We start from the raw sequence: 10,469 nt of genomic DNA on the forward strand, positions 1-10,469 counted from the left end.
AGCACACACGACGGTATATATACGACCCTTGAGCACACACGACGGTATATATACGACCCTTGAGCACACACGACGGTATATATACGACCCTTGAGCACACACGACGGTATATATACGACCCTTGAGCACATACGACGGTATATATACGACCCTTGAGCACACACGACGGTATATATACGACCCTTGAGCACACACGACGGTATATATACGACCCTTGAGCACGACAGAAATAATATTCTCAGGCATTGTACCGTCGTGCTCTAGGGTCGTACCCCTCCCTCTCCACCTCCCCCACCCACGCACGACGGTCACGCGTAGGCGACGCGCACGAAGGAGCCGTTCGTGAAGCGTCGGACTTCCTAGGCATCCCGACCACAGTTGGCGGGTGTCGAACCCTCGTGCTGTACTTGTCGAACCCGTGCGCTGAGGTGGGCGGCTACGTGGGCCCGCCCCCCCCACTGCCATGTACCCCATGAGGGGTCACGAAAACCATCGAGAGAGAGAGAGAGAGAGAGAGAGAGAGAGAGAGAGAGAGAGAGAGAGAGAGAGAGAGAGAGAGAGAGAGCCAAAAATCCCTCTGATCAGGGGATGATAAACCCGCTCTTACTAAAGAGCTTAGGTAAACCTCGTCCATTGCTCTCGTTTTTTACAGCCAACCAGCCACTCGCCATCACTAGGTAAGGCAGGAGATACCAGGCAGTTAATGGAGGAAAGAGAAGGTACCAGGCAGTTAATGGAGGAAAGAGAAGGTACCAGGCAGTTAATGGAGGAAAGAGAAGGTGCCAGGCAGTTAATGGAGGAAAGAGAAGGTACCAGGGAGTTAATGGAGGAAAGAGAAGGTACCAGGCAGTTAATGGAGGAAAGAGAAGGTACCAGGCAGTTAATGGAGGAAAGAGAAGGTACCAGGCAGTTAATGGAGGAAAGAGAAGGTACCAGGGAGTTAATGGAGGAAAGAGAAGGTACCAGGGAGTTAATGGAGGAAAGAGAAGGTACCAGGCAGTTAATGGAGGAAAGAGAAGGTACCAGGCAGTTAATGGAGGAAAGAGAAGGTACCAGGCAGTTAATGGAGGAAAGAGAAGGTACCAGGCAGTTAATGGAGGAAAGAGAAGGTACCAGGCAGTTAATGGAGGAAAGAGAAGGTACCAGGCAGTTAATGGAGGAAAGAGAAGGTACCAGGCAGTTAATGGAGGAAAGAGAAGGTACCAGGCAGTTAATGGAGGAAAGAGAAGGTACCAGGCAGTTAATGGAGGAAAGAGAAGGTACCAGGGAGTTAATGGAGGAAAGAGAAGGTGCCAGGCAGTTAATGGAGGAAAGAGAAGGTACCAGGGAGTTAATGGAGGAAAGAGAAGGTGCCAGGGAGTTAATGGAGGAAAGAGAAGGTGCCAGGCAGTTAATGGAGGAAAGAGAAGGTACCAGGGAGTTAATGGAGGAAAGAGAAGGTACCAGGCAGTTAATGGAGGAAAGAGAAGGTACCAGGGAGTTAATGGAGGAAAGAGAAGGTGCCAGGCAGTTAATGGAGGAAAGAGAAGATACCAGGCAGTTAATGGAGGAAAGAGAAGGTACCAGGCAGTTAATGGAGGAAAGAGAAGGTACCACGCAGTTAATGGAAGAAAGATAAGGTACCAGGCAGTTAATGGAAGAAAGCTCCCATGCTCGTCTCGTCTCAACAATGGACTCATCCCATAGCCTCGCTCATTAACCAGCCAGTAGGATGTAGACGCATCCCACACATGGGACAAGACGTGGACATCACATCACACTGTTGGGATAAGGCTCCCAAAGTATTTGCCATTGGATTTGACTGGTCCATCGCCTCGCACTTCTCAAAACGAACGCAAGAGACTTCATTCTTTCTTCAGCCTCCCCACAGGAGAAAAAGTCAACCAATCAAATGGTATGATTTGGGCAAAGGACTTCCCGGGTTAATGCTCAGGTACGCCATGGTCCATTCTGATACATACGTCCGTCGTAGACAGACGTATGTGATCCCATGTTATTCACGTGGCTATTCGTATCCATCGCCATGGCAACCAAGGCTGGCGAAGACACAGATATTATCCAACGCACAACAACCTTTAGGAACGCGAGGTCTCTGGACGTCCATAGTGTGTGTCTGTGTGGGTGTATGTGTATGTGTGTGTACATGTAACATTGTATATATATACATATATATATTTATATATATTTATATATATATATATATATATATATTTTTTATATACACACACACACACCCACACACACACACCCCACCCCACACACACAGACACGGAGGTAATTTACAAGGGACGTCTTAAAGTGCTGTATATATATGTTGGTTGTGTGGAGGGATTTTTTCCAGGGCGATATGTCTGGCGATGGTTTTGGGAGGTCGAGGGAGGGTTTTGGCGGGGTTTTTGATGTGGGGACATTTGCAGAAACTCTCTCTTCTCTCCTCTCTCTTCCTCCCCTCTCTCTCTCTCTCTCTCTAAATCTCTCCCCCTCTCTCTGTCTGTCTGCCCTGTCTCTCTGTCCCCGGCCCCTCTCTTCTTTTTCCTTCTCTCTCTCTCTCTCTCTCTCAAAAAAATATATATATATATATAAAATTTTTTTTTTTTTTTTTTTTTATCCCTTTGTCGCTGTCCCCCGCTTTTGCGGGGTAGCGAAAGGGGAAAACAGACGAAAAAAATGGCCCCCCCCCTCATACACATGAAACATACACACGCCCACACACGAAAATTATCAAAACCTATACAGCTTTTTTTTTCCATGGTTTCCCCCAGACGCTTCACATGCCTTGATTAAAAACCATTTGCAGCCGTAAAAACCCCGGAAATCCCACACGCTCCAATTCACTTATTCCTTGCCCCCCTTTCCCCTCCTGCATTTTCCCAGGCCCCCGATACAAAAAATTTTTTTCCCATTTCCATTTTCCCACCTCCAATTTGGTCTCCTCTTCTCCTCGTTCCCTCCACCTCCGACCCCAAAATTATCCTTTTGGGTCAATCTTTCCTCATCATTCTTCCAAAAGGCCCAAACCATTTCAAAACACCCTCTTCTGCCCCTCTCAACCACGCTCTTTTTATTTCCACACAAACTCTCTTACCCTTACGTTTTCTACTCGATCAAACCACCTAAAACCCCAATTTTCCTAAAATCTCCCTTTTTTAAACCATCCATCCTCCTGGCACATTTTCCCATCCCTAGCCCCCGCCTCGCAACCATACAACATTGTTGGAACCAATATTCCCTTTAAAAATACCCAAAACAAAAAAAGGGTTTTGTTTGAAGGGAATAGGGTTCCCAAAAATTTTTTTGTATGGTTGCGAGGCGTGGGGTATGGATGATTGGCGGGAGGAGGATGGGTGTGCTGGAAATGAGATGTTGAGGACAATGGGTGGTTTGGGTTTGGGTTTTATGGGGTTAAATAACGTAAGGGTTTAAAAGAGATGTGTTGGGGAAAAATTAAAATATTTATATATATTTTATTTAATATATAAAATATATATATATTTTTCTTTTCACCCTTTTGGGTAAAGCTTGGGCCAAACAGAATGCAACAAGCAAATTTACTCTCCCCTTTTTAAAAAAAGAAAAAAAAAGAGAGAGGTTTTTTTGTGTGGGGGGGGGGGGGGTGGGGGGGGCCTTTTATGCATGGGACCCCCCTTCCCCCCCCCCCCCCCCCCCCCCACCCAATACCCCCCAAAAACCCCCCCCCCCATGTGCATGAAGGAAAAACCCCCCCCTTCCCCCCCCCCCCCAAAGCCTCCCCCAGCCCGTGAAGAGCCGGGGTTCCCAATGGGAGGGTTTAAAAAAAAACTGGGGAGTGAGTGGGAAAAACCCAACCCCCATTTTCCTTTAACCCCACTTTTTAAAACCCCTTTTTCCGGGGAAAGGGTTTTCCCGTGAAGTGTGAAGTGTTTTAAATGTAAAAAAAAGGGTTTTGTGTGTTTTGGGGTGTGTTTTAAAGTTTTGGGGGTTTGTGTTGTTATTGTGTGTGTGGTGTAAAGAAAAAAACCCTTTAAATCCCTTTTCCCCTTTTTTACCCCCCTCTCCTCCCTTCTCCCCCCCTCTCTTCTTTTCTTCCCCTCTCTCTCTCTCTCTCCTCTCTTTTCCCCTCTCCTTACCAAACCCCTCCCACTCCTCTCTCCCCTTACCCCCTCCTCCCCCCTTTTCCCCCCTCCCTCCCCCCCCTTTTCCCCTTTCCACCGGGATAAACAAACCCCGGGAAATTCTCTAATTACTTCCGGGGCCCATGCTTGGTAATTTAAAGGGAAAATTTGTGGCGGTTTTTTCCCCCTGGCCCCCCCTTGTTCCCCCCCCCAACCCCCCCCCCCCCCCCCGGTTAAATTTTTTTTTTTTTAAGGAAAGGGTTTTTGGAAAAGGGGGGGTCGTGGGGAAAGGGGGGGGGGGGGGGGGAAGGGGGAAAGGGAAAAGGGGGAGAGGGGGGGAGAGAGGGGGGGGAAAAAAATTTTAGTGTGTTAAAAGTCCTGTTTTTTTCCCCTAAAAAGAAACATGACCCTTGAGCACACCACGACGGTATAAAATGCGACCCCTTTAGCACACACACGACCGGGGGTTATAACCCTTGGCAAAACACACGACGGTTTTATATACGACCCTTGGCACACACACACGGGATTTATAAGGGCCCTTAGCACACCACGACGGGAAAATTTTACACCCCCTTTAGACACACACGCCCGGGATATTACGACCCTTGAGCAAACACACGACGGGATAAAAACACCCCTTTAAACCCCAAACACCACGGGATATATACGACCCTTTTTAGCACCACACGCGGTTATATAATTAAAAAGACGGCAACCCCTTTACACACAAAAACGGTATATTTTTACGACCCTTGAGCACACACCGACGGGGTTTTTAAAACCCCCGAGCACACACACGACGGTGTTTTATACGACCCTTGGCCCAAAACACGACCCCGGGAAAATAGGACCCTTGACACAAAACGAAAGGAAAATTTAAAACCGACGGGTATATTCACCCTTGGCACACCCCACACGGGATAAACGAACCCCTTTGGCCCCACCCCGACGGAATAAACGACCCTTGACACACCCACGGGTTAAAATACGACCCCTTTGGGACACAGGGCGGGTTTTTAACGAAAACCCCTTTAGCCCAAAACCCCGAGGTTAATATATCGACCTTGAGCACACACGAGGGTTATATAGCCCTTGAGCACACCGGGGTTATACGACCTTGAGCACAAATTTGAAGACTGTGACAGTGGCATGAATTAATGGAGCCCCTCCTTACACCGAGCAAAAGACCCCCCAAAAAAAAAAAACGTTGCAGAACGGCGGAATAACGTTCTTCGGTGGTGTAACCACTCCTCTTTGCCGTTTTCCTTTTCATACCCTATTACCCCCCAAACCTTCTGTCCCAAAACGAAAATTTTTTTTTTTGGGGAAAAAAAAGAATATATATATATTTATATATATATATATTTTTATATATATATATATTTTATTTTTTTTTCACTTCAAGACCCATATATACATTCTGCTGGATGAGGTGATTACTGTTATCATCTGTGGATGGTGGAGAGTGGATGTGTGTCTGGCAACATTTTGGACGTGTGTATTAGATGAGGGTCAGATTGGACTACTGTCTTATTATTATTATTATTATTATTATTATTATTATTATTATTATTATTATTATTATTCGTATCGGTGACTGCGCGTGGCCCCCCTGGTGGCCAACTTCTGAACTAGCACAGGCACGAGGGACGTAACCCCCACACACCCCCCCTCCACCTCCCTCCACCTCCCTCGCGAGTTCCGAGGGACGTAACCCACCCCCCCTTCCCCCTCCCCTTCCCCTCCCCCCTTCCCCTCCCGAGTTTCCATCCTCATCCCAAGTATTCAGTCGCTAGTCAAATCTCCCGAAGGATTTCGGAGGGGGAGGGGAAGGGGGATGAGGGGAAGAGGGGGGCAGGAGGGATTTTGTATATCTCTGACGTCAATCCTCCTCCCTCCCCCCCCCTTCTTCTTTCTTTCCCCCCCTCCCCCACAGGGATGGGGGGAGGGGCTGGTTGGGGAGGGGGAAGAGGGAGAGAGAGAGGTATACGGGGGGAGAGGGGGAAGAAGGAAGGGGGAAGAGGGAAGAGGGAAGGGGGATTACAGGATTACGTCTGAAACAGATCCAAAGGAAGATAATAAGAATTGTGATTAAAGTGTGGGGGGGATTTGTGGGGGTCGAGGGGGGGGGCGGGAGGAGGGGAAGGGGGGTGGGAGGGGTTTTCGCTGTCGGGTTCTGTACATGATGGACGGGACGAGAGGTTTTTGAGGACTGTGGGAAAGTCAAGTGTTTCTGTATGGTCCTGAACGTGTTCTCTGGGGGTTGGGGGGGTCTGGAACGTGTTCTCTGGGGGTTGGGGGGGTCTGGAACGTGTTCTCTGGGGGGTGGGGTGGTGGTCTGGAACGTATTCTCTGGGAATGGGACGTATTCTCTGGGAGGTCTCGAACGTATGCTGTGGGGGTCTGGAACGTATTCTCTGGGGGGTCTGGAACGTATTCTCTGGGGTATGGAACGTATTCTCTGGGGGGTCTGGAACGTATTCTCTGGGGGTCTGGAACGTATTCTCTGGGGGGTCTGGAACGTCTTCTCTGGGGGTCTGGAACGTATTCTCTGGGGTATGCAACGCATTCTCCGGAGGTTGGGCGGGTCTGGAACGTATTCTCTGGGGTTTGGACCGTTTCTCATACCTCCATTACTGGTGGAGCGGCGATCCTTTCCTCTTATCTTTCACTAGAGGCGTTTTTTCCTGGGATGGGTGTTCCCTGGTGTGTGGTTTTTTTTGGGGCGTTGTTCCGTTTGTGGGGTTTGGGTTTTTTTGGGGGCCCCCGGTGTGTTTGGGGGTTGTGGTGTTGGGGGGTTGTGGGTGTGGGGTGTTGGGGGTGGGTTCCGGGGTTGGGTTTTTTGGGGGTGGGGGTGTGTGTGTGTGTGGGGGTTGTGGGTGGGGGTTTGGGGGGTTGGGGGTTCCCCTGTGTTTTGGGGGGGTGTGTTTTTTTTGGGGTGTGGGGTGGGGGGGGGGTGGGGGTGTTGGGGGTTGGGGGTTTTCCGGGGGTGTGGTGGGGGGGTGGGTTTGGGGGTGTGGGGGTGTTTCCCCGGGTGTGTTTTGGGGGTTTTGTTTGGGGGTTGGGGGTTCCGGGGTGGGGTGGGGGTGTTTGGGGTGTGTGTTGTGTGGGGGTTTTTGTGTGGGGGGGTGTGTGGGGTGGGGGGTTTTCCGGGTTTGTGTGGTGGGGTTTCCCGTTGTGGGGGGGTTTTGGGGGGTTTGGGGGTTGGTGGGGTTGGGGTGTTTTTTTTTGTTTTGGGGGTTTTTTCGGGGTTTTTGTGGGTGTTTGTGGGTTTGGGGTGTGTGTGGGGGGGGCTGTATCCCGGGGGAGGTTCGAATCCCCCCCGCCCGGGCGGGGGATGGCGGGATTTGCGCCAATAAATGTCGCCCATGACACAGCCCAAGGGCGCGGCCACCCCCACCCTGGCTGTGGTTGTGTGTGTGGGGGGGGGGGAGAGAGAGAGAGAGAGAAGAGAGAAGAGAGGAGAGAGAGAGATTGATGATTACTTTTGCTATACACAACACACCACACACCCACACACACACACACACGCACACACACACACACACACAGACTTTAAAAAGGGCCCTCTTACCCCTTGCCCTGCCGTGGGCCCAAACCCTCCCCCCCTTTGTCCCTAGCCCCTTTAGCCCTTTCCCTTAGCCCCTTTCCCTTTCCTTACCCCTTAAGCCCCTTATACCCTTAGCCCTAGCCTAAGCCCTTACCCCGTAGTCCCCTAGCCCCTTAGCCCCTTATCCCTTAGCCCCTTAGCCCCTTTAGGGCAAATCCATTGTACCCCTGTAAGAAATTTCCCACCTTCACAAGGGGTTTAAACAAATACGGGTTAAAAAAAAACATTGTAAGGACCAGGCGTATTAAGAAACCCAACACTTACACGAAAAGGAGAAAACAAAAAAGGGCAAAAAAGAAAGGGACAGAAAGGGAACAGAAAGGGAACAGAAGGCACAGAAAGGGCACAGAAAGGTACAACAGAAAGGAAAGAGCAACAGAAAGGGCAACAGAAAGGAAAGAGCAACAGAAAGGGCAACAGAAGGCAACAGAAAGGGTAACAGAAAGAGCAACAGAAAGGGAAAAAAAAGGGAAAAACGAAAGGGCAACAGAAAGGGCAAGAAAGCCAAAGGCAAACAGAAAGGGTAACAGAAAGAGCAACAGGGGGGGAAAGAGAACAGAAAGGGAAAAAAGGCAACAGAAAGGGAAAGAAAGGCAACAAAAGGGAAAAAAAGGGCAACAGAAAGAGCAGCAGAAAGGGGCAACAGAAAGGGTAACAAAAAGCACAGAAAGGCAACAAAAAAAGGGAACAAAAAGGAAAAGAGCAAGAAAGGGCAACAAGAAGCAAAAGAAGGGAAAGGGCTAAGAAGGGAAAAACGGGAATGGCAACAGAAAGTAGTAGTAGTAGTAGTAGTAGTAGGTGGAGGAGGAAGGTAAAGAGAAAAGGGTCATTACAACTTAGAATTAAAAAAAATCACTTTTTTTTTTTTTTAATGGGTATCCGATGGAAAAGGGGGGAGGGGGAGGGGGAAGGGGGGGGAGGGGGGGGGGTTTGGGGGGGTTTGGGGGGGCAGGTGGGGAGGGGGGGAGGGGGGAGGTGGGGGGGAGGGGGGGGGGGTTTAATGGGGGGGGGGGGGGAAAAAACCCTAATTTTTAAATTTGGGCCTTAACTTTACAAACAGCTGGGGTTAGCGAATGAGACTGATCTCGCCGCTGGGTTTTGGGTTGTGGTTTGTGTTAACAGAACCGGGTAAAAGGGGGTTGGGGGGAAAAGGGGGGTAATAGTGCTCTATTTTTGGTGGGGAAATGGGGGGGGAAGGGGGGGGGGGGAGGGGGTAAATGATGTTCTATTTGGGTACCTCAAATGGATAGAGTTATAAGTTTTCAAGATTAAAAGATAAGATGATAAGATAAAAATGATAAATAATATATATATATTTAAAATTTTTTATATATTTTATATATATATATATATTATATTTTTAGAAGGGAAAAAAAATTTTTATCTATTTATATTGTTTTGTATGATTTTCCCCCCTCTCTCTCTCCCCCTCTCTTCTCTCTCCTCTCTTCTCCTAATCTATTTTATCTATTATCATTTTTATCATTTTTATTTTTATTTTTTAAAAAAAATATATATTTTTATTTTATATATATATATTATATATATATATTTATTATGATTTATTTTGTATTTATTACACTTGTATTTAAAGGTAACCTTAAATCCTTAAAAAATTGCCCTTTTACCTCATTCGACCCTTGCCAATTTGCTTGATTACACGCCCTTTTTTTCCCCCCCCCCCCCCAAACCCTCGGAGGCCTTTAATGACCTTTTACACTTGACCTCCTTTCCCCCCCCCCCCCCCCTCCCCCCCCCTTGACATGACCTTGACCCGTGTTTTGACCTCCCGTTACAGAGAAGGTGGCCGAGGCCGAAGGTCACGAGGCGTCACCGCAGCCCGGGGCCCCCGGGGGCCCAAGGACCCCCCCCTGACCCTTTTACTACTCGGTAAGTGCGCCCCCCCCCCGTTTTTGACCCCTTTACCTTTAAGGGTCAGACCCGGCCCTGGCCGAATGGGGTAGGTCAAGGCTGGTAGAAAGAGAGAGAGAGAGAGAGAGAGAGAGAGAGAGAGAGAGAGAGAGAGAGAGAGAGAGAGAGAGAGAGAGAGAGAGAGAGAGGCGCTGGGTTGGTGGGGTAGTGGGAGGGTGGTTTGGGGGGGGGGTAATGTCAGGTTCTGGCAAATGTAGAATTTGGAGAATTAAAAGATAGAGAGAGAAATAGAGCTCTCTCTCTCTCTCTCTCTCTCTCTCTCTCTCTCTCTCTCTCTCTCGATTGGTTGATAGATAGGGAAATAGATGCAGAAATGGAGCGGTATGGTGATAGATAGACCCACAGGGAAGTAGATATTGAAATGGAAAGGTATGGAGATAGATAGATCAACAGGGAAGTAGATATAGAAATGGATAGATATAGATTTAGATCAACAGGGAAGTAGATATAGAAATGGAGAGGTATGGAGATAGATAGACTAACATGGAAGTAGATATAGAAATGGATAGATATGGAGAGAGATAGATCCACAGGGAAGTAGATATTGAAATGGAGAGGTATGGAGAGAGATAGATCCACAGGGAGGTAGATATTGAAATGGAAAGGTATGGAGATAGATAGACTAACATGGAAGTAGATATAGAAATTGATAGATATGGAGAGAGATAGATCAACATGGAAGTAGATATAGAATGGATAGATATGGAGAGAGACAGATCAACAGGGAAGTAGATATAGAAATAGAGAGGTATGGAGATAGATAGATCAACAGGGAAGTAGATATAGAAATGGATAGATATGGAGATAGATAGACTAACATGGAAGTAGATATA

The sequence above is a fragment of the Panulirus ornatus genome, chromosome 40 (genome assembly GCF_036320965.1).
Source record: "Panulirus ornatus isolate Po-2019 chromosome 40, ASM3632096v1, whole genome shotgun sequence".
In the NCBI taxonomy this organism is placed as follows: Eukaryota; Metazoa; Arthropoda; class Malacostraca; order Decapoda; family Palinuridae; genus Panulirus; species Panulirus ornatus.